This window comes from Syngnathus typhle, unplaced genomic scaffold (assembly GCF_033458585.1).
Source record: "Syngnathus typhle isolate RoL2023-S1 ecotype Sweden unplaced genomic scaffold, RoL_Styp_1.0 HiC_scaffold_37, whole genome shotgun sequence".
NCBI lineage: Eukaryota > Metazoa > Chordata > Actinopteri > Syngnathiformes > Syngnathidae > Syngnathus > Syngnathus typhle.
In genome coordinates, this window is record NW_026871943.1 from 208,450 (window position 1) to 231,610 (window position 23,161).

Sequence of the window (23,161 nt, forward strand, 5' to 3'; positions counted from 1 at the left end):
CGCCGAGAAAATGCGATTTAAGCAATAAAATTAAAAATGCTTATAAAACATAAACCAAACGTTGGAGGTGGTCATTTCTTAATGCGCAGTAATAAACTCGGCACTCTAAAGCACCCGAGAGCGTTTTTTTCGATGCCAACCTAACCAGAGTGACGGGAGCGGCACAATTCAGAAAAAGTGCTCAGCTCGCCGAGAAAATGTGATTTAAGCAATAAAATTAAAAATGCTTATAAAACATAAACCAAACGTTGGAGGTGGTCATTTCTTAATGCGCAGTAATAAACTCGGCACTCTAAAGCACCCGAGAGCGTTTTTTTCGATGCCAACCTAACCAGAGTGACGGGAGCGGCACAATTCAGAAAAAGTGCTCAGCTCGCCGAGAAAATGCGATTTAAGCAATAAAATTAAAAATGCTTATTAAACATAAACCAAACGTTGGAGGTGGTCATTTCTTCATGCGCAGTGAATAACTCGGCACTCTAAAGCACCCGAGAGCGTTTTTTTCGATGCCAACCTAACCAGAGTGACAGGAGCGGCAGAATTCAGAAAAAGCGCTCAGCTCGCCGAGAAAATGCGATTTAAGCAATAAAATTAAAAATGCTTATTAAACATAAACCAAACGTTGGAGGTGGTCATTTCTTCATGCGCAGTGAATAACTCGGCACTCTAAAGCACCCGAGAGCGTTTTTTTCGATGCCAACCTAACCAGAGTGACGGGAGCGGCACAATTCAGAAAAAGCGCTCAGCTCGCCGAGAAAATGCGATTTAAGCAATAAAATTGAAAATGCTTATAAAACATAAACCAAACGTTGGAGGTGGTCATTTCTTCATGCGCAGTGATAAACTCGGCACTCTAAAGCACCCGAGAGCGTTTTTTTCGATGCCAACCTAACCAGAGTGACGGGAGCGGCACAATTCAGAAAAAGTGCTCAGCTCGCCGAGAAAATGCGATTTAAGCAATAAAATTAAAAATGCTTATAAAACATAAACCAAACGTTGGAGGTGGTCATTTCTTCATGCGCAGTGAATAACTCGGCACTCTAAAGCACCCGAGAGCGTTTTTTTCGATGCCAACCTAACCAGAGTGACGGGAGCGGCACAATTCAGAAAAAGTGCTCAGCTCGCCGAGAAAATGCGATTTAAGCAATAAAATTAAAAATGCTTATAAAACATAAACCAAACGTTGGAGGTGGTCATTTCTTAATGCGCAGTAATAAACTCGGCACTCTAAAGCACCCGAGAGCGTTTTTTTCGATGCCAACCTAACCAGAGTGACGGGAGCGGCACAATTCAGAAAAAGTGCTCAGCTCGCCGAGAAAACGCGATTTAAGCAATAAAATTAAAAATGCTTATTAAACATAAACCAAACGTTGGAGGTGGTCATTTCTTCATGCGCAGTGAATAACTCGGCACTCTAAAGCACCCGAGAGCGTTTTTTTCGATGCCAACCTAACCAGAGTGACGGGAGCGGCACAATTCAGAAAAAGCGCTCAGCTCGCCGAGAAAATGCGATTTAAGCAATAAAATTAAAAATGCTTATAAAACATAAACCAAACGTTGGAGGTGGTCATTTCTTAATGAGCAGTAATAAACTCGGCACTCTAAAGCACCCGAGAGCGTTTTTTTCGATGCCAACCTAACCAGAGTGACGGGAGCGGCACAATTCAGAAAAAGTGCTCAGCTCGCCGAGAAAATGCGATTTAAGCAATAAAATTAAAAATGCTTATTAAACATAAACCAAACGTTGGAGGTGGTCATTTCTTCATGCGCAGTGAATAACTCGGCACTCTAAAGCACCCGAGAGCGTTTTTTTCGATGCCAACCTAACCAGAGTGACGGGAGCGGCACAATTCAGAAAAAGCGCTCAGCTCGCCGAGAAAATGCGATTTAAGCAATAAAATTAAAAATGCTTATAAAACATAAACCAAACGTTGGAGGTGGTCATTTCTTAATGCGCAGTAATAAACTCGGCACTCTAAAGCACCCGAGAGCGTTTTTTTCGATGCCAACCTAACCAGAGTGACGGGAGCGGCACAATTCAGAAAAAGCGCTCAGCTCGCCGAGAAAATGCGATTTAAGCAATAAAATTAAAAACGCTTATTAAACATAAACCAAACGTTGGAGGTGGTCATTTCTTCATGCGCAGTGAATAACTCGGCACTCTAAAGCACCCGAGAGCGTTTTTTTCGATGCCAACCTAACCAGAGTGACGGGAGCGGCACAATTCAGAAAAAGCGCTCAGCTCGCCGAGAAAATGCGATTTAAGCAATAAAATTAAAAATGCTTATTAAACATAAACCAAACGTTGGAGGTGGTCATTTCTTCATGCGCAGTGAATAACTCGGCACTCTAAAGCACCCGAGAGCGTTTTTTTCGATGCCAACCTAACCAGAGTGACGGGAGCGGCACAGTTCAGAAAAAGTGCTCAGCTCGCCGAGAAAATGCGATTTAAGCAATAAAATTAAAAATGCTTATAAAACATAAACCAAACGTTGGAGGTGGTCATTTCTTCATGCGCAGTGATAAACTCGGCACTCTAAAGCACCCGAGAGCGTTTTTTTCGATGCCAACCTAACCAGAGTGACGGGAGCGGCACAATTCAGAAAAAGCGCTCAGCTCGCCGAGAAAATGCGATTTAAGCAATAAAATTAAAAATGCTTATTAAACATAAACCAAACGTTGGAGGTGGTCATTTCTTCATGCGCAGTGAATAACTCGGCACTCTAAAGCACCCGAGAGCGTTTTTTTCGATGCCAACCTAACCAGAGTGACGGGAGCGGCACAATTCAGAAAAAGCGCTCAGCTCGCCGAGAAAATGCGATTTAAGCAATAAAATTAAAAATGCTTATAAAACATAAACCAAACGTTGGAGGTGGTCATTTCTTCATGCGCAGTGATAAACTCGGCACTCTAAAGCACCCGAGAGCGTTTTTTTCGATGCCAACCTAACCAGAGTGACGGGAGCGGCACAATTCAGAAAAAGTGCTCAGCTCGCCGAGAAAATGCGATTTAAGCAATAAAATTAAAAATGCTTATAAAACATAAACCAAACGTTGGAGGTGGTCATTTCTTCATGCGCAGTGAATAACTCGGCACTCTAAAGCACCCGAGAGCGTTTTTTCGATGCCAACCTAACCAGAGTGACGGGAGCGGCACAATTCAGAAAAAGTGCTCAGCTCGCCGAGAAAATGCGATTTAAGCAATAAAATTAAAAATGCTTATAAAACATAAACCAAACGTTGGAGGTGGTCATTTCTTAATGCGCAGTAATAAACTCGGCACTCTAAAGCACCCGTGAGCGTTTTTTTCGATGCCAACCTAACCAGAGTGACGGGAGCGGCACAATTCAGAAAAAGTGCTCAGCTCGCCGAGAAAATGCGATTTAAGCAATAAAATTAAAAATGCTTATAAAACATAAACCAAACGTTGGAGGTGGTCATTTCTTAATGCGCAGTAATAAACTCGGCACTCTAAAGCACCCGAGAGCGTTTTTTTCGATGCCAACCTAACCAGAGTGACGGGAGCGGCACAATTCAGAAAAAGTGCTCAGCTCGCCGAGAAAATGCGATTTAAGCAATAAAATTAAAAATGCTTATTAAACATAAACCAAACGTTGGAGGTTGTCATTTCTTCATGCGCAGTGAATAACTCGGCACTCTAAAGCACCCGAGAGCGTTTTTTTCGATGCCAACCTAACCAGAGTGACGGGAGCGGCACAATTCAGAAAAAGCGCTCAGCTCGCCGAGAAAATGCGATTTAAGCAATAAAATTTAAAATGCTTATTAAACATAAACCAAACGTTGGAGGTGGTCATTTCTTCATGCGCAGTGAATAACTCGGCACTCTAAAGCACCCGAGAGCGTTTTTTTCGATGCCAACCTAACCAGAGTGACGGGAGAGGCACAATTCAGAAAAAGCGCTCAGCTCGCCGAGAAAATGCGATTTAAGCAATAAAATTAAAAATGCTTATAAAACATAAACCAAACGTTGGAGGTGGTCATTTCTTAATGCGCAGTAATAAACTCGGCACTCTAAAGCACCCGAGAGCGTTTTTTTCGATGCCAACCTAACCAGAGTGACGGGAGCGGCACAATTCAGAAAAAGTGCTCAGCTCGCCGAGAAAATGCGATTTAAGCAATAAAATTAAAAATGCTTATAAAACATAAACCAAACGTTGGAGGTGGTCATTTCTTCATGCGCAGTGATAAACTCGGCACTCTAAAGCACCCGAGAGCGTTTTTTTCGATGCCAACCTAACCAGAGTGACGGGAGCGGCACAATTCAGAAAAAGCGCTCAGCTCGCCGAGAAAATGCGATTTAAGCAATAAAATTAAAAATGCTTATAAAACATAAACCAAACGTTGGAGGTGGTCATTTCTTCATGCGCAGTGATAAACTCGGCACTCTAAAGCACCCGAGAGCGTTTTTTTCGATGCCAACCTAACCAGAGTGACGGGAGCGGCACAATTCAGAAAAAGTGCTCAGCTCGCCGAGAAAATGCGATTCAAGCAATAAAATTAAAAATGCTTATTAAACATAAACCAAACGTTGGAGGTGGTCATTTCTTCATGCGCAGTGAATAACTCGGCACTCTAAAGCACCCGAGAGCGTTTTTTTCGATGCCAACCTAACCAGAGTGACGGGAGCGGCACAATTCAGAAAAAGTGCTCAGCTCGCCGAGAAAATGCGATTTAAGCAATAAAATTAAAAATGCTTATAAAACATAAACCAAACGTTGGAGGTGGTCATTTCTTAATGCGCAGTAATAAACTCGGCACTCTAAAGCACCCGAGAGCGTTTTTTTCGATGCCAACCTAACCAGAGTGACGGGAGCGGCACAATTCAGAAAAAGCGCACAGCTCGCCGAGAAAATGCGATTTAAGCAATAAAATTAAAAATGCTTATAAAACATAAACCAAACGTTGGAGGTGGTCATTTCCTAATGCGCAGTAATAAACTCGGCACTCTAAAGCACCCGAGAGCGTTTTTTTCGATGCCAACCTAACTAGAGTGACGACAGCGGCACAATTCAGAAAAAGTGCTCAGCTCGCCGAGAAAATGCGATTTAAGCAATAAAATTAAAAATGCTTATTAAACATAAACCAAACGTTGGAGGTGGTCATTTCTTCATGCGCAGTGAATAACTCGGCACTCTAAAGCACCCGAGAGCGTTTTTTTCGATGCCAACCTAACCAGAGTGACGGGAGCGGCACAATTCAGAAAAAGCGCTCAGCTCGCCGAGAAAATGCGATTTAAGCAATAAAATTAAAAATGCTTATAAAACATAAACCAAACGTTGGAGGTGGTCATTTCTTCATGCGCAGTGATAAACTCGGCACTCTAAAGCACCCGAGAGCGTTTTTTTCGATGCCAACCTAACCAGAGTGACGGGAGCGGCACAATTCAGAAAAAGTGCTCAGCTCGCCGAGAAAATGCGATTTAAGCAATAAAATTAAAAATGCTTATAAAACATAAACCAAACGTTGGAGGTGGTCATTTCTTCATGCGCAGTGAATAACTCGGCACTCTAAAGCACCCGAGAGCGTTTTTTTCGATGCCAACCTAACCAGAGTGACGGGAGCGGCACAATTCAGAAAAAGTGCTCAGCTCGCCGAGAAAATGCGATTTAAGCAATAAAATTAAAAATGCTTATAAAACATAAACCAAACGTTGGAGGTGGTCATTTCTTAATGCGCAGTAATAAACTCGGCACTCTAAAGCACCCGAGAGCGTTTTTTTCGATGCCAACCTAACCAGAGTGACGGGAGCGGCACAATTCAGAAAAAGTGCTCAGCTCGCCGAGAAAATGCGATTTAAGCAATAAAATTAAAAATGCTTATAAAACATAAACCAAACGTTGGAGGTGGTCATTTCTTAATGCGCAGTAATAAACTCGGCACTCTAGAGCACCCGAGAGCGTTTTTTTCGATGCCAACCTAACCAGAGTGACGGGAGCGGCACAATTCAGAAAAAGTGCTCAGCTCGCCGAGAAAATGCGATTTAAGCAATAAAATTAAAAATGCTTATAAAACATAAACCAAACGTTGGAAGTGGTCATTTCTTCATGCGCAGTGATAAACTCGGCACTCTAAAGCACCCGAGAGCGTTTTTTTCGATGCCAACCTAACCAGAGTTACGGGAGCGGCACAATTCAGAAAAAGCGCTCAGCTCGCCGAGAAAATGCGATTTAAGCAATAAAATTAAAAATGCTTATAAAACATAAACCAAACGTTGGAGGTGGTCATTTCTTCATGCGCAGTGATAAACTCGGCACTCTAAAGCACCCGAGAGCGTTTTTTTCGATGCCAACCTAACCAGAGTGACGGGAGCGGCACAATTCAGAAAAAGCGCTCAGCTCGCCGAGAAAATGCGATTTAAGCAATAAAATTACAAATGCTTATAAAACATAAACCAAACGTTGGAGGTGGTCATTTCTTAATGCGCAGTAATAAACTCGGCACTCTAAAGCACCCGAGAGCGTTTTTTTCGATGCCAACCTAACCAGAGTGACGGGAGCGGCACAATTCAGAAAAAGTGCTCAGCTCGCCGAGAAAATGCGATTTAAGCAATAAAATTAAAAATGCTTATAAAACACAAACCAAACGTTGGAGGTGGTCATTTCCCAATGCGCAGTAATAAACTCGGCACTCTAAAGCACCCGAGAGCGTTTTTTTCGATGCCAACCTAACCAGAGTGACGGGAGCGGCACAATTCAGAAAAAGTGCTCACCTCGCCGAGAAAATGCGATTTAAGCAATAAAATTAAAAATGCTTATAAAACATAAACCAAACGTTGGAGGTGGTCATTTCTTAATGCGCAGTAATAAACTCGGCACTCTAAAGCACCCGAGAGCGTTTTTTTCGATGCCAACCTAACCAGAGTGACGGGAGCGGCACAATTCAGAAAAAGCGCTCAGCTCGCCGAGAAAATGCGATTTAAGCAATAAAATTAAAAATGCTTATAAAACATAAACCAAACGTTGGAGGTGGTCATTTCCTAATGCGCAGTAATAAACTCGGCACTCTAAAGCACCCGAGAGCGTTTTTTTCGATGCCAACCTAACCAGAGTGACGGGAGCGGCACAATTCAGAAAAAGTGCTCAGCTCGCCGAGAAAATGCGATTTAAGCAATAAAATTAAAAATGCTTATTGAACATAAACCAAACGTTGGAGGTGGTCATTTCTTCATGCGCAGTGAATAACTCGGCACTCTAAAGCACCCGAGAGCGTTTTTTTCGATGCCAACCTAACCAGAGTGACGGGAGCGGCACAATTCAGAAAAAGCGCTCAGCTCGCCGAGAAAATGCGATTTAAGCAATAAAATTAAAAATGCTTATTAAACATAAACCAAACATTGGAGGTGGTCATTTCTTCATGCGCAGTGAATAACTCGGCACTCTAAAGCACCCGAGAGCGTTTTTTTCGATGCCAACCAGAGTGACGGGAGCGGCACAATTCAGAAAAAGCGCTCAGCTCGCCGAGAAAATGCGATTTAAGCAATAAAATTAAAAATGCTTATAAAACATAAACCAAACGTTGGAGGTGGTCATTTCTTCATGCGCAGTGATAAACTCGGCACTCTAAAGCACCCGAGAGCGTTTTTTTCGATGCCAACCTAACCAGAGTGACGGGAGCGGCACAATTCAGAAAAAGTGCTCAGCTCGCCGAGAAAATGCGATTTAAGCAATAAAATTAAAAATGCTTATAAAACATAAACCAAACGTTGGAGGTGGTCATTTCTTCATGCGCAGTGATAAACTCGGCACTCTAAAGCACCCGAGAGCGTTTTTTTCGATGCCAACCTAACCGGAGTTACGGGAGCGGCACAATTCAGAAAAAGCGCTCAGCTCGCCGAGAAAATGCGATTTAAGCAATAAAATTAAAAATGCTTATAAAACATAAACCAAACGTTGGAGGTGGTCATTTCTTCATGCGCAGTGATAAACTCGGCACTCTAAAGCACCCGAGAGCGTTTTTTTCGATGCCAACCTAACCAGAGTGACGGGAGCGGCACAATTCAGAAAAAGCGCTCAGCTCGCCGAGAAAATGCGATTTAAGCAATAAAATTAAAAATGCTTATAAAACATAAACCAAACGTTGGAGGTGGTCATTTCTTCATGCGCAGTGATAAACTCGGCACTCTAAAGCACCCGAGAGCGTTTTTTTCGATGCCAACCTAACCAGAGTGACGGGAGCGGCACAATTCAGAAAAAGTGCTCAGCTCGCCGAGAAAATGCGATTTAAGCAATAAAATTAAAAATGCTTATAAAACATAAACCAAACGTTGGAGGTGGTCATTTCTCCATGCGCAGTGAATAACTCGGCACTCTAAAGCACCCGAGAGCGTTTTTTTCGATGCCAACCTAACCAGAGTGACGGGAGCGGCACAATTCAGAAAAAGTGCTCAGCTCGCCGAGAAAATGCGATTTAAGCAATAAAATTAAAAATGCTTATAAAACATAAACCAAACGTTGGAGGTGGTCATTTCTTAATGCGCAGTAATAAACTCGGCACTCTAAAGCACCCGAGAGCCTTTTTTTCGATGCCAACCTAACCAGAGTTACGGGAGCGGCACAATTCAGAAAAAGCGCTCAGCTCGCCGAGAAAATGCGATTTAAGCAATAAAATTAAAAATGCTTATAAAACATAAACCAAACGTTGGAGGTGGTCATTTCTTCATGCGCAGTGAATAACTCGGCACTCTAAAGCACCCGAGAGCGTTCTTTTCGATGCCAACCTAACCAGAGTGACGGGAGCGGCACAATTCAGAAAAAGTGCTCAGCTCGCCGAGAAAATGCGATTTAAGCAATAAAATTAAAAATGCTTATAAAACATAAACCAAACGTTGGAGGTGGTCATTTCTTAATGCGCAGTAATAAACTCGGCACTCTAAAGCACCCGTGAGCGTTTTTTTCGATGCCAACCTAACCAGAGTGACGGGAGCGGCACAATTCAGAAAAAGTGCTCAGCTCGCCGAGAAAATGCGATTTAAGCAATAAAATTAAAAATGCTTATAAAACATAAACCAAACGTTGGAGGTGGTCATTTCTTCATGCGCAGTGATAAAGTCGGCACTCTAAAGCACCCGAGAGCGTTTTTTTCGATGCCAACCTAACCAGAGTGACGGGAGCGGCACAATTCAGAAAAAGTGCTCAGCTCGCCGAGAAAATGCGATTTAAGCAATAAAATTAAAAATGCTTATTAAACATAAACCAAACGTTGGAGGTGGTCATTTCTTAATGCGCAGTGATAAACTCGGCACTCTAGAGCACCCGAGAGCGTTTTTTTCGATGCCAACCTAACCAGAGTGACGGGAGCGGCACAATTCAGAAAAAGTGCTCAGCTCGCCGAGAAAATGCGATTTAAGCAATAAAATTAAAAATGCTTATAAAACATAAACCAAACGTTGGAAGTGGTCATTTCTTCATGCGCAGTGATAAACTCGGCACTCTAAAGCACCCGAGAGCGTTTTTTTCGATGCCAACCTAACCAGAGTTACGGGAGCGGCACAATTCAGAAAAAGCGCTCAGCTCGCCGAGAAAATGCGATTTAAGCAATAAAATTAAAAATGCTTATAAAACATAAACCAAACGTTGGAGGTGGTCATTTTTCATGCGCAGTGATAAACTCGGCACTCTAAAGCACCCGAGAGCGTTTTTTTCGATGCCAACCTAACCAGAGTGACGGGAGCGGCACAATTCAGAAAAAGCGCTCAGCTCGCCGAGAAAATGCGATTTAAGCAATAAAATTAAAAATGCTTATAAAACATAAACCAAACGTTGGAGGTGGTCATTTCTTCATGCGCAGTGATAAACTCGGCACTCTAAAGCACCCGAGAGCGTTTTTTTCGATGCCGACCTAACCAGAGTGACGGGAGCGGCACAATTCAGAAAAAGTGCTCAGCTCGCCGAGAAAATGCGATTTAAGCAATAAAATTAAAAATGCTTATAAAACATAAACCAAACGTTGGAGGTGGTCATTTCTCCATGCGCAGTGAATAACTCGGCACTCTAAAGCACCCGAGAGCGTTTTTTTCGATGCCAACCTAACCAGAGTGACGGGAGCGGCACAATTCAGAAAAAGTGCTCAGCTCGCCGAGAAAATGCGATTTAAGCAATAAAATTAAAAATGCTTATAAAACATAAACCAAACGTTGGAGGTGGTCATTTCTTAATGCGCAGTAATAAACTCGGCACTCTAAAGCACCCGTGAGCGTTTTTTTCGATGCCAACCTAACCAGAGTGACGGGAGCGGCACAATTCAGAAAAAGTGCTCAGCTCGCCGAGAAAATGCGATTTAAGCAATAAAATTAAAAATGCTTATAAAACATAAACCAAACGTTGGAGGTGGTCATTTCTTCATGCGCAGTGATAAAGTCGGCACTCTAAAGCACCCGAGAGCGTTTTTTTCGATGCCAACCTAACCAGAGTGACGGGAGCGGCACAATTCAGAAAAAGTGCTCAGCTCGCCGAGAAAATGCGATTTAAGCAATAAAATTAAAAATGCTTATAAAACATAAACCAAACGTTGGAGGTGGTCATTTCTTAATGCGCAGTAATAAACTCGGCACTCTAAAGCACCCGAGAGCGTTTTTTTCGATGCCAACCTAACCAGAGTGACGGGAGCGGCACAATTCAGAAAAAGTGCTCATGCAGCTCGCCGAGAAAATGCGATTTAAGCAATAAAATTAAAAATGCTTATAAAACATAAACCAAACGTTGGAGGTGGTCATTTCTTCATGCGCAGTGATAAACTCGGCACTCTAAAGCACCCGAGAGCGTTTTTTTCGATGCCAACCTAACCAGAGTGACGGGAGCGGCACAATTCAGAAAAAGTGCTCAGCTCGCCGAGAAAATGCGATTTAAGCAATAAAATTAAAAATGCTTATAAAACATAAACCAAACGTTGGAGGTGGTCATTTCTTCATGCGCAGTGATAAACTCGGCACTCTAAAGCACCCGAGAGCGTTTTTTTCGATGCCAACCTAACCAGAGTGACGGGAGCGGCACAATTCAGAAAAAGTGCTCAGCTCGCCGAGAAAATGCGATTCAAGCAATAAAATTAAAAATGCTTATTAAACATAAACCAAACGTTGGAGGTGGTCATTTCTTCATGCGCAGTGAATAACTCGGCACTCTAAAGCACCCGAGAGCGTTTTTTTCGATGCCAACCTAACCAGAGTGACGGGAGCGGCACAATTCAGAAAAAGTGCTCAGCTCGCCGAGAAAATGCGATTTAAGCAATAAAATTAAAAATGCTTATAAAACACAAACCAAACGTTGGAGGTTGTCATTTCTTAATGCGCAGTAATAAACTCGGCACTCTAAAGCACCCGAGAGCGTTTTTTTCGATGCCAACCTAACCAGAGTGACGGGAGCGGCACAATTCAGAAAAAGTGCTCAGCTCGCCGAGAAAATGCGATTTAAGCAATAAAATTAAAAATGCTTATAAAACATAAACCAAACGTTGGAGGTGGTCATTTCTTAATGCGCAGTAATAAACTCGGCACTCTAAAGCACCCGAGAGCGTTTTTTTCGATGCCAACCTAACCAGAGTGACGGGAGCGGCACAATTCAGAAAAAGTGCTCAGCTCGCCGAGAAAATGCGATTTAAGCAATAAAATTAAAAATGCTTATAAAACATAAACCAAACGTTGGAGGTGGTCATTTCTTAATGCGCAGTAATAAACTCGGCACTCTAAAGCACCCGAGAGCGTTTTTTTCGATGCCAACCTAACCAGAGTGACGGGAGCGGCACAATTCAGAAAAAGTGCTCAGCTCGCCGAGAAAATGCGATTTAAGCAATAAAATTAAAAATGCTTATTAAACATAAACCAAACGTTGGAGGTGGTCATTTCTTCATGCGCAGTGAATAACTCGGCACTCTAAAGCACCCGAGAGCGTTTTTTTCGATGCCAACCTAACCAGAGTGACGGGAGCGGCACAATTCAGAAAAAGCGCTCAGCTCGCCGAGAAAATGCGATTTAAGCAATAAAATTAAAAATGCTTATTAAACATAAACCAAACATTGGAGGTGGTCATTTCTTCATGCGCAGTGAATAACTCGGCACTCTAAAGCACCCGAGAGCGTTTTTTTCGATGCCAACCTAACCAGAGTGACGGGAGCGGCACAATTCAGAAAAAGCGCTCAGCTCGCCAAGAAAATGCGATTTAAGCAATAAAATTAAAAATGCTTATAAAACATAAACCAAACGTTGGAGGTGGTCATTTCTTCATGCGCAGTGATAAACTCGGCACTCTAAAGCACGCGAGAGCGTTTTTTTCGATGCCAACCTAACCAGAGTGACGGGAGCGGCACAATTCAGAAAAAGTGCTCAGCTCGCCGAGAAAATGCGATTTAAGCAATAAAATTAAAAATGCTTATAAAACATAAACCAAACGTTGGAGGTGGTCATTTCTTCATGCGCAGTGAATAACTCGGCACTCTAAAGCACCCGAGAGCGTTTTTTTCGATGCCAACCTAACCAGAGTGACGGGAGCGGCACAATTCAGAAAAAGTGCTCAGCTCGCCGAGAAAATGCGATTTAAGCAATAAAATTAAAAATGCTTATAAAACATAAACCAAACGTTGGAGGTGGTCATTTTTTAATGCGCAGTAATAAACTCGGCACTCTAAAGCACCCGAGAGCGTTTTTTTCGATGCCAACCTAACCAGAGTGACGGGAGCGGCACAATTCAGAAAAAGTGCTCAGCTCGCCGAGAAAATGCAATTTAAGCAATAAAATTAAAAATGCTTATAAAACATAAACCAAACGTTGGAGGTGGTCATTTCTTAATGCGCAGTAATAAACTCGGCACTCTAGAGCACCCGAGAGCGTTTTTTTCGATGCCAACCTAACCAGAGTGACGGGAGCGGCACAATTCAGAAAAAGTGCTCAGCTCGCCGAGAAAATGCGATTTAAGCAATAAAATTAAAAATGCTTATAAAACATAAACCAAACGTTGGAAGTGGTCATTTCTTCATGCGCAGTGATAAACTCGGCACTCTAAAGCACCCGAGAGCGTTTTTTTCGATGCCAACCTAACCAGAGTTACGGGAGCGGCACAATTCAGAAAAAGCGCTCAGCTCGCCGAGAAAATGCGATTTAAGCAATAAAATTAAAAATGCTTATAAAACATAAACCAAACGTTGGAGGTGGTCATTTCTTCATGCGCAGTGATAAACTCGGCACTCTAAAGCACCCGAGAGCGTTTTTTTCGATGCCAACCTAACCAGAGTGACGGGAGCGGCACAATTCAGAAAAAGCGCTCAGCTCGCCGAGAAAATGCGATTTAAGCAATAAAATTAAAAATGCTTATAAAACATAAACCAAACGTTGGAGGTGGTGATTTCTTAATGCGCAGTAATAAACTCGGCACTCTAAAGCACCCGAGAGCGTTTTTTTCGATGCCAACCTAACCAGAGTGACGGGAGCGGCACAATTCAGAAAAAGTGCTCAGCTCGCCGAGAAAATGCGATTTAAGCAATAAAATTAAAAATGCTTATAAAACATAAACCAAACGTTGGAGGTGGTCATTTCTTAATGCGCAGTAATAAACTCGGCACTCTAAAGCACCCGAGAGCGTTTTTTTCGATGCCAACCTAACCAGAGTGACGGGAGCGGCACAATTCAGAAAAAGTGCTCAGCTCGCCGAGAAAATGCGATTTAAGCAATAAAATTAAAAATGCTTATTAAACATAAACCAAACGTTGGAGGTGGTCATTTCTTCATGCGCAGTGAATAACTCGGCACTCTAAAGCACCCGAGAGCGTTTTTTTCGATGCCAACCTAACCAGAGTGACGGGAGCGGCACAATTCAGAAAAAGCGCTCAGCTCGCCGAGAAAATGCGATTTAAGCAATAAAATTAAAAATGCTTATTAAACATAAACCAAACATTGGAGGTGGTCATTTCTTCATGCGCAGTGAATAACTCGGCACTCTAAAGCACCCGAGAGCGTTTTTTTCGATGCCAACCTAACCAGAGTGACGGGAGCGGCACAATTCAGAAAAAGCGCTCAGCTCGCCGAGAAAATGCGATTTAAGCAATAAAATTAAAAATGCTTATAAAACATAAACCAAACGTTGGAGGTGGTCATTTCTTCATGCGCAGTGATAAACTCGGCACTCTAAAGCACGCGAGAGCGTTTTTTTCGATGCCAACCTAACCAGAGTGACGGGAGCGGCACAATTCAGAAAAAGTGCTCAGCTCGCCGAGAAAATGCGATTTAAGCAATAAAATTAAAAATGCTTATAAAACATAAACCAAACGTTGGAGGTGGTCATTTCTTCATGCGCAGTGAATAACTCGGCACTCTAAAGCACCCGAGAGCGTTTTTTTCGATGCCAACCTAACCAGAGTGACGGGAGCGGCACAATTCAGAAAAAGTGCTCAGCTCGCCGAGAAAATGCGATTTAAGCAATAAAATTAAAAATGCTTATAAAACATAAACCAAACGTTGGAGGTGGTCATTTTTTAATGCGCAGTAATAAACTCGGCACTCTAAAGCACCCGAGAGCGTTTTTTTCGATGCCAACCTAACCAGAGTGACGGGAGCGGCACAATTCAGAAAAAGTGCTCAGCTCGCCGAGAAAATGCAATTTAAGCAATAAAATTAAAAATGCTTATAAAACATAAACCAAACGTTGGAGGTGGTCATTTCTTAATGCGCAGTAATAAACTCGGCACTCTAGAGCACCCGAGAGCGTTTTTTTCGATGCCAACCTAACCAGAGTGACGGGAGCGGCACAATTCAGAAAAAGTGCTCAGCTCGCCGAGAAAATGCGATTTAAGCAATAAAATTAAAAATGCTTATAAAACATAAACCAAACGTTGGAAGTGGTCATTTCTTCATGCGCAGTGATAAACTCGGCACTCTAAAGCACCCGAGAGCGTTTTTTTCGATGCCAACCTAACCAGAGTTACGGGAGCGGCACAATTCAGAAAAAGCGCTCAGCTCGCCGAGAAAATGCGATTTAAGCAATAAAATTAAAAATGCTTATAAAACATAAACCAAACGTTGGAGGTGGTCATTTCTTCATGCGCAGTGATAAACTCGGCACTCTAAAGCACCCGAGAGCGTTTTTTTCGATGCCAACCTAACCAGAGTGACGGGAGCGGCACAATTCAGAAAAAGCGCTCAGCTCGCCGAGAAAATGCGATTTAAGCAATAAAATTAAAAATGCTTATAAAACATAAACCAAACGTTGGAGGTGGTCATTTCTTAATGCGCAGTAATAAACTCGGCACTCTAAAGCACCCGAGAGCGTTTTTTTCGATGCCAACCTAACCAGAGTGACGGGAGCGGCACAATTCAGAAAAAGTGCTCAGCTCGCCGAGAAAATGCGATTTAAGCAATAAAATTAAAAATGCTTATAAAACATAAACCAAACGTTGGAGGTGGTCATTTCTCAATGCGCAGTAATAAACTCGGCACTCTAAAGCACCCGAGAGCGTTTTTTTCGATGCCAACCTAACCAGAGTGACGGGAGCGGCACAATTCAGAAAAAGTGCTCAGCTCGCCGAGAAAATGCGATTTAAGCAATAAAATTAAAAATGCTTATAAAACATAAACCAAACGTTGGAGGTGGTCATTTCTTAATGCGCAGTAATAAACTCGGCACTCTAAAGCACCCGAGAGCGTTTTTTTCGATGCCAACCTAACCAGAGTGACGGGAGCGGCACAATTCAGAAAAAGCGCTCAGCTCGCCGAGAAAATGCGATTTAAGCAATAAAATTAAAAATGCTTATAAAACATAAACCAAACGTTGGAGGTGGTCATTTCTTCATGCGCAGTGATAAACTCGGCACTCTAAAGCACCCGAGAGCGTTTTTTTCGATGCCAACCTAACCAGAGTGACGGGAGCGGCACAATTCAGAAAAAGTGCTCAGCTCGCCGAGAAAATGCGATTTAAGCAATAAAATTAAAAATGCTTATAAAACATAAACCAAACGTTGGAAGTGTTCATTTCTTCATGAGCAGTGATAAACTCGGCACTCTAAAGCACCCGAGAGCGTTTTTTTCTATGCCAACCTAACCAGAGTTACGTGAGCGGCACAATTCAGAAAAAGCGCTCAGCTCGCCGAGAAAATGCGATTTAAGCAATAAAATTAAAAATGCTTATAAAACATAAACCAAACGTTGGAGGTGGTCATTTCTTCATGCGCAGTGAATAACTCGGCACTCTAAAGCACCCGAGAGCGTTTTTTTCGATGCCAACCTAACCAGAGTGACGGGAGCGGCACAATTCAGAAAAAGTGCTCAGCTCGCCGAGAAAATGCGATTTAAGCAATAAATTTAAAAATGCTTATAAAACATAAACCAAACGTTGGAGGTGGTCATTTCTTCATGCGCAGTGATAAACTCGGCACTCTAAAGCACCCGAGAGCGTTTTTTTCGATGCCAACCTAACCAGAGTGACGGGAGCGGCACAATTCAGAAAAAGCGCTCAGCTCGCCGAGAAAATGCGATTTAAGCAATAAAATTAAAAATGCTTATAAAACATAAACCAAACGTTGGAGGTGGTCATTTCTTCATGCGCAGTGATAAACTCGGCACTCTAAAGCACCCGAGAGCGTTTTTTTCGATGCCAACCTAACCAGAGTGACGGGAGCGGCACAATTCAGAAAAAGCGCTCAGCTCGCCGAGAAAATGCGATTTAAGCAATAAAATTAAAAATGCTTATAAAACAAAAACCAAACGTTGGAGGTGGTCATTTCTTCATGCGCAGTGATAAACTCGGCACTCTAAAGCACCCGAGAGCGTTTTTTTCGATGCCAACCTAACCAGAGTGACGGGAGCGGCACAATTCAGAAAAAGTGCTCAGCTCGCCGAGAAAATGCGATTCAAGCAATAAAATTAAAAATGCTTATTAAACATAAACCGAACGTTGGAGGTGGTCATTTCTTCATGCGCAGTGAATAACTCGGCACTCTAAAGCACCCGAGAGCGTTTTTTTCGATGCCAACCTAACCAGAGTGACGGGAGCGGCACAATTCAGAAAAAGTGCTCAGCTCGCCGAGAAAATGCGATTCAAGCAATAAAATTAAAAATGCTTATAAAACATAAACCAAACGTTGGAGGTGGTCATTTCTTAATGCGCAGTAATAAACTCGGCACTCTAAAGCACCCGATAGCGTTTTTTTCGATGCCAACCTAACCAGAGTGACGGGAGCGGCACAATTCAGAAAAAGTGCTCAGCTCGCCGAGAAAATGCGATTTAAGCAATAAAATTAAAAATGCTTATAAAACATAAACCAAACGTTGGAGGTGGTCATTTCCTAATGCGCAGTAATAAACTCGGCACTCTAAAGCACCCGAGAGCGTTTTTTTCGATGCCAACCTAACCAGAGTGACGGGAGCGGCACAATTCAGAAAAAGTGCTCAGCTCGCCGAGAAAATGCGATTTAAGCAATAAAATTAAAAATGCTTATAAATCATAAACCAAACGTTGGAGGTGGTCATTTCTTAATGCGCAGTAATAAACTCGGCACTCTAAAGCACCCGAGAGCGTTTTTTTCGATGCCAACCTAACCAGAGTTACGGCAGCGGCACAATTCAGAAAAAGCGCTCAGCTCGCCGAGAAAATGCGATTTAAGCAATAAAATTAAAAATGCTTATAAAACATAAACCAAACGTTGGAGGTGGTCATTTCTTCGTGCGCAGTGAATAACTCGGCACTCTAAAGCACCCGAGAGCGTTTTTTTCGATGCCAACCTAACCAGAGTGACGGGAGCGGCACAATTCAGAAAAAGTGCTCAGCTCGCCGAGAAAATGCGATTTAAGCAATAAAATTAAAAATGCTTATAAAACATAAACCAAACGTTGGAGGTGGTCATTTCTTAATGCGCAGTAATAAACTCGGCACTCTAAAGCACCCGAGAGCGTTTTTTTCGATGCCAACCTAACCAGAGTTACGGCAGCGGCACAATTCAGAAAAAGCGCTCAGCTCGCCGAGAAAATGCGATTTAAGCAATAAAATTAAAAATGCTTATAAAACATAAACCAAACGTTGGAGGTGGTCATTTCTTCGTGCGCAGTGAATAACTCGGCACTCTAAAGCACCCGAGAGCGTTTTTTTCGATGCCAACCTAACCAGAGTGACGGGAGCGGCACAATTCAGAAAAAGTGCTCAGCTCGCCGAGAAAATGCGATTTAAGCAATAAAATTAAAAATGCTTATAAAACATAAACCAAACGTTGGAGGTGGTCATTTCTTAATGCGCAGTAATAAACTCGGCACTCTAAAGCACCCGAGAGCGTTTTTTTCGATGCCAACCTAACCAGAGTGACGGGAGCGGCACAATTCAGAAAAAGTGCTCAGCTCGCCGAGAAAATGCGATTTAAGCAATAAAATTAAAAATGCTTATTAAACATAAACCAAACGTTGGAGGTGGTCATTTCTTCATGCGCAGTGAATAACTCGGCACTCTAAAGCACCCGAGAGCGTTTTTTTCGATGCCAACCTAACCAGAGTGACGGGAGCGGCACAATTCAGAAAAAGCGCTCAGCTCGCCGAGAAAATGCGATTTAAGCAATAAAATTAAAAATGCTTATAAAACATAACCCAAACGTTGGAGGTGGTCATTTCTTCATGCGCAGTGATAAACTCGGCTCTCTAAAGCACCCGAGAGCGTTTTTTTCGATGCCAACCTAACCAGAGTGACGGGAGCGGCACAATTCAGAAAAAGTGCTCAGCTCGCCGAGAAAATGCGATTTAAGCAATAAAATTAAAAATGCTTATAAAACATAAACCAAACGTTGGAGGTGGTCATTTCTTCATGCGCAGTGAATAACTCAGCACTCTAAAGCACCCGAGAGCGTTTTTTTCGATGCCAACCTAACCAGAGTGACGGGAGCGGCACAATTCAGAAAAAGTGCTCAGCTCGCCGAGAAAATGCGATTTAAGCAATAAAATTAAAAATGCTTATAAAACATAAACCAAACGTTGGAGGTGGTCATTTCTTAATGCGCAGTAATAAACTCGGCACTCTAAAGCACCCGAGAGCGTTTTTTTCGATGCCAACCTAACCAGAGTGACGGGAGCGGCACAATTCAGAAAAAGTGCTCAGCTCGCCGAGAAAATGCGATTTAAGCAATAAAATTAAAAATGCTTATAAAACATAAACCAAACGTTGGAGGTGGTCATTTCTTAATGCGCAGTAATAAACTCGGCACTCTAAAGCACCCGAGAGCGTTTTTTTCGATGCCAACCTAACCAGAGTGACGGGAGCGGCACAATTCAGAAAAAGTGCTCAGCTCGCCGAGAAAATGCGATTTAAGCAATAAAATTAAAAATGCTTATTAAACATAAACCAAACGTTGGAGGTGGTCATTTCTTCATGCGCAGTGAATAACTCGGCACTCTAAAGCACCCGAGAGCGTTTTTTTCGATGCCAACCTAACCAGAGTGACGGGAGCGGCACAATTCAGAAAAAGCGCTCAGCTCGCCGAGAAAATGCGATTTAAGCAATAAAATTAAAAATGCTTATTAAACATAAACCAAACGTTGGAGGAGGTCATTTCTTCATGCGCAGTGAATAACTCGGCACTCTAAAGCACCCGAGAGCGTTTTTTTCGATGCCAACCTAACCAGTGACGGGAGCGGCACAATTCAGAAAAAGCGCTCAGCTCGCCGAGAAAATGCGATTTAAGCAATAAAATTAAAAATGCTTATAAAACATAAACCAAACGTTGGAGGTGGTCATTTCTTCATGCGCAGTGATAAACTCGGCACTCTAAAGCACCCGAGAGCGTTTTTTTCGATGCCAACCTAACCAGAGTGACGGGAGCGGCACAATTCAGAAAAAGCGCTCAGCTCGCCGAGAAAATGCGATTTAAGCAATAAAATTAAAAATGCTTATAAAACATAAACCAAACGTTGGAGGTGGTCATTTCTTCATGCGCAGTGATAAACTCGGCACTCTAAAGCACCCGAGAGCGTTTTTTTCGATGCCAAACTAACCAGAGTGACGGGAGCGGCACAATTCAGAAAAAGCGCTCAGCTCGCCGAGAAAATGCGATTTAAGCAATAAAATTAAAAATGCTTATAAAACATAAACCAAACGTTGGAGGTGGTCATTTCTTCATGCGCAGTGATAAACTCGGCACTCTAAAGCACCCGAGAGCGTTTTTTTCGATGCCAACCTAACCAGAGTGACGGGAGCGGCACAATTCAGAAAAAGTGCTCAGCTCGCCGAGAAAATGCGATTCAAGCAATAAAATTAAAAATGCTTATTAAACATAAACCAAACGTTGGAGGTGGTCATTTCTTCATGCGCAGTGAATAACTCGGCACTCTAAAGCACCCGAGAGCGTTTTTTTCGATGCCAACCTAACCAGAGTGACGGGAGCGGCACACTTCAGAAAAAGTGCTCAGCTCGCCGAGAAAATGCGATTTAAGCAATAAAATTAAAAATGCTTATAAAACATAAACCAAACGTTGGAGGTGGTCATTTCTTAATGCGCAGTAATAAACTCGGCACTCTAAAGCACCCGAGAGCGTTTTTTTCGATGCCAACCTAACCAGAGTGACGGGAGCGGCACAATTCAGAAAAAGTGCTCAGCTCGCCGAGAAAATGCGATTTAAGCAATAAAATTAAAAATGCTTATAAAACATAAACCAAACGTTGGAGGTGGTCATTTCTTAATGCGCAGTAATAAACTCGGCACTCTAAAGCACCCGAGAGCGTTTTTTTCGATGCCAACCTAACCAGAGTGACGGGAGCGGCACAATTCAGAAAAAGCGCTCAGCTCGCCGAGAAAATGCGATTTAAGCAATAAAATTAAAAATGCTTATAAAACATAAACCAAACGTTGGAGGTGGTCATTTCTTCGTGCGCAGTGAATAACTCGGCACTCTAAAGCACCCGAGAGCGTTTTTTTCGATGCCAACCTAACCAGAGTGACGGGAGCGGCACAATTCAGAAAAAGTGCTCAGCTCGCCGAGAAAATGCGATTTAAGCAATAAAATTAAAAATGCTTATAAAACATAAACCAAACGTTGGAGGTGGTCATTTCTTAATGCGCAGTAATAAACTCGGCACTCTAAAGCACCCGAGAGCGTTTTTTTCGATGCCAACCTAACCAGAGTGACGGGAGCGGCACAATTCAGAAAAAGTGCTCAGCTCGCCGAGAAAATGCGATTTAAGCAATAAAATTAAAAATGCTTATAAAACATAAACCAAACGTTGGAGGTGGTCATTTCTTAATGCGCAGTAATAAACTCGGCACTCTAAAGCACCCGAGAGCGTTTTTTTCGATGCCAACCTAACCAGAGTGACGGGAGCGGCACAATTCAGAAAAAGCGCTCAGCTCGCCGAGAAAATGCGATTTAAGCAATAAAATTAAAAATGCTTATAAAACATAAACCAAACGTTGGAGGTGGTCATTTCTTCGTGCGCAGTGAATAACTCGGCACTCTAAAGCACCCGAAAGCGTTTTTTTCGATGCCAACCTAACCAGAGTGACGGGAGCGGCACAATTCAGAAAAAGTGCTCAGCTCGCCGAGAAAATGCGATTTAAGCAATAAAATTAAAAATGCTTATAAAACATAAACCAAACGTTGGAGGTGGTCATTTCTTAATGCGCAGTAATAAAGTCGGCACTCTAAAGCACCCGAGAGCGTTTTTTTCGATGCCAACCTAACCAGAGTGACGGGAGCGGCACAATTCAGAAAAAGTGCTCAGCTCGCCGAGAAAATGCGATTTAAGCAATAAAATTAAAAATGCTTATTAAACATAAACCAAACGTTGGAGGTGGTCATTTCTTCATGCGCAGTGAATAACTCGGCACTCTAAAGCACCCGAGAGCGTTTTTTTCGATGCCAACCTAACCAGAGTGACGGGAGCGGCACAATTCAGAAAAAGCGCTCAGCTCGCCGAGAAAATGCGATTTAAGCAATAAAATTAAAAATGCTTATAAAACATAAACCAAACGTTGGAGGTGGTCATTTCTTCATGCGCAGTGATAAACTCGGCTCTCTAAAGCACCCGAGAGCGTTTTTTTCGATGCCAACCTAACCAGAGTGACGGGAGCGGCACAATTCAGAAAAAGTGCTCAGCTCGCCGAGAAAATGCGATTTAAGCAATAAAATTAAAAATGCTTATAAAACATAAACCAAACGTTGGAGGTGGTCATTTCTTCATGCACAGTGAATAACTCGGCACTCTAAAGCACCCGAGAGCGTTTTTTTCGATGCCAACCTAACCAGAGTGACGGGAGCGGCACAATTCAGAAAAAGTGCTCAGCTCGCCGAGAAAATGCGATTTAAGCAATAAAATTAAAAATGCTTATAAAACATAAACCAAACGTTGGAGGTGGTCATTTCTTAATGCGCAGTAATAAACTCGGCACTCTAAAGCACCCGAGAGCGTTTTTTTCGATGCCAACCTAACCAGAGTGACGGGAGCGGCACAATTCAGAAAAAGTGCTCAGCTCGCCGAGAAAATGCGATTTAAGCAATAAAATTAAAAATGCTTATAAAACATAAACCAAACGTTGGAAGTGGTCATTTCTTCATGCGCAGTGATAAACTCGGCACTCTAAAGCACCCGAGAGCGTTTTTTTCGATGCCAACCTAACCAGAGTTACGGCAGCGGCACAATTCAGAAAAAGCGCTCAGCTCGCCGAGAAAATGCGATTTAAGCAATAAAATTAAAAATGCTTATAAAACATAAACCAAACGTTGGAGGTGGTCATTTCTTCATGCGCAGTGATAAACTCGGCACTCTAAAGCACCCGAGAGCGTTTTTTTCGATGCCAACCTAACCAGAGTGACGGGAGCGGCACAATTCAGAAAAAATGCTCAGCTCGCCGAGAAAATGCGATTTAAGCAATAAAATTAAAAATGCTTATAAAACATAAACCAAACGTTGGAGGTGGTCATTTCTTCATGCGCAGTGAATAACTCGGCACTCTAAAGCACCCGAGAGCGTTTTTTTCGATGCCAACCTAACCAGAGTGACGGGAGCGGCACAATTCAGAAAAAGTGCTCAGCTCGCCGAGAAAATGCGATTTAAGCAATAAAATTAAAAATGCTTATAATACATAAACCAAACGTTGGAGGTGGTCATTTCTTAATGCGGAGTAATAAACTCGGCACTCTAAAGCACCCGTGAGCGTTTTTTTCGATGCCAACCTAACCAGAGTGACGGGAGCGGCAC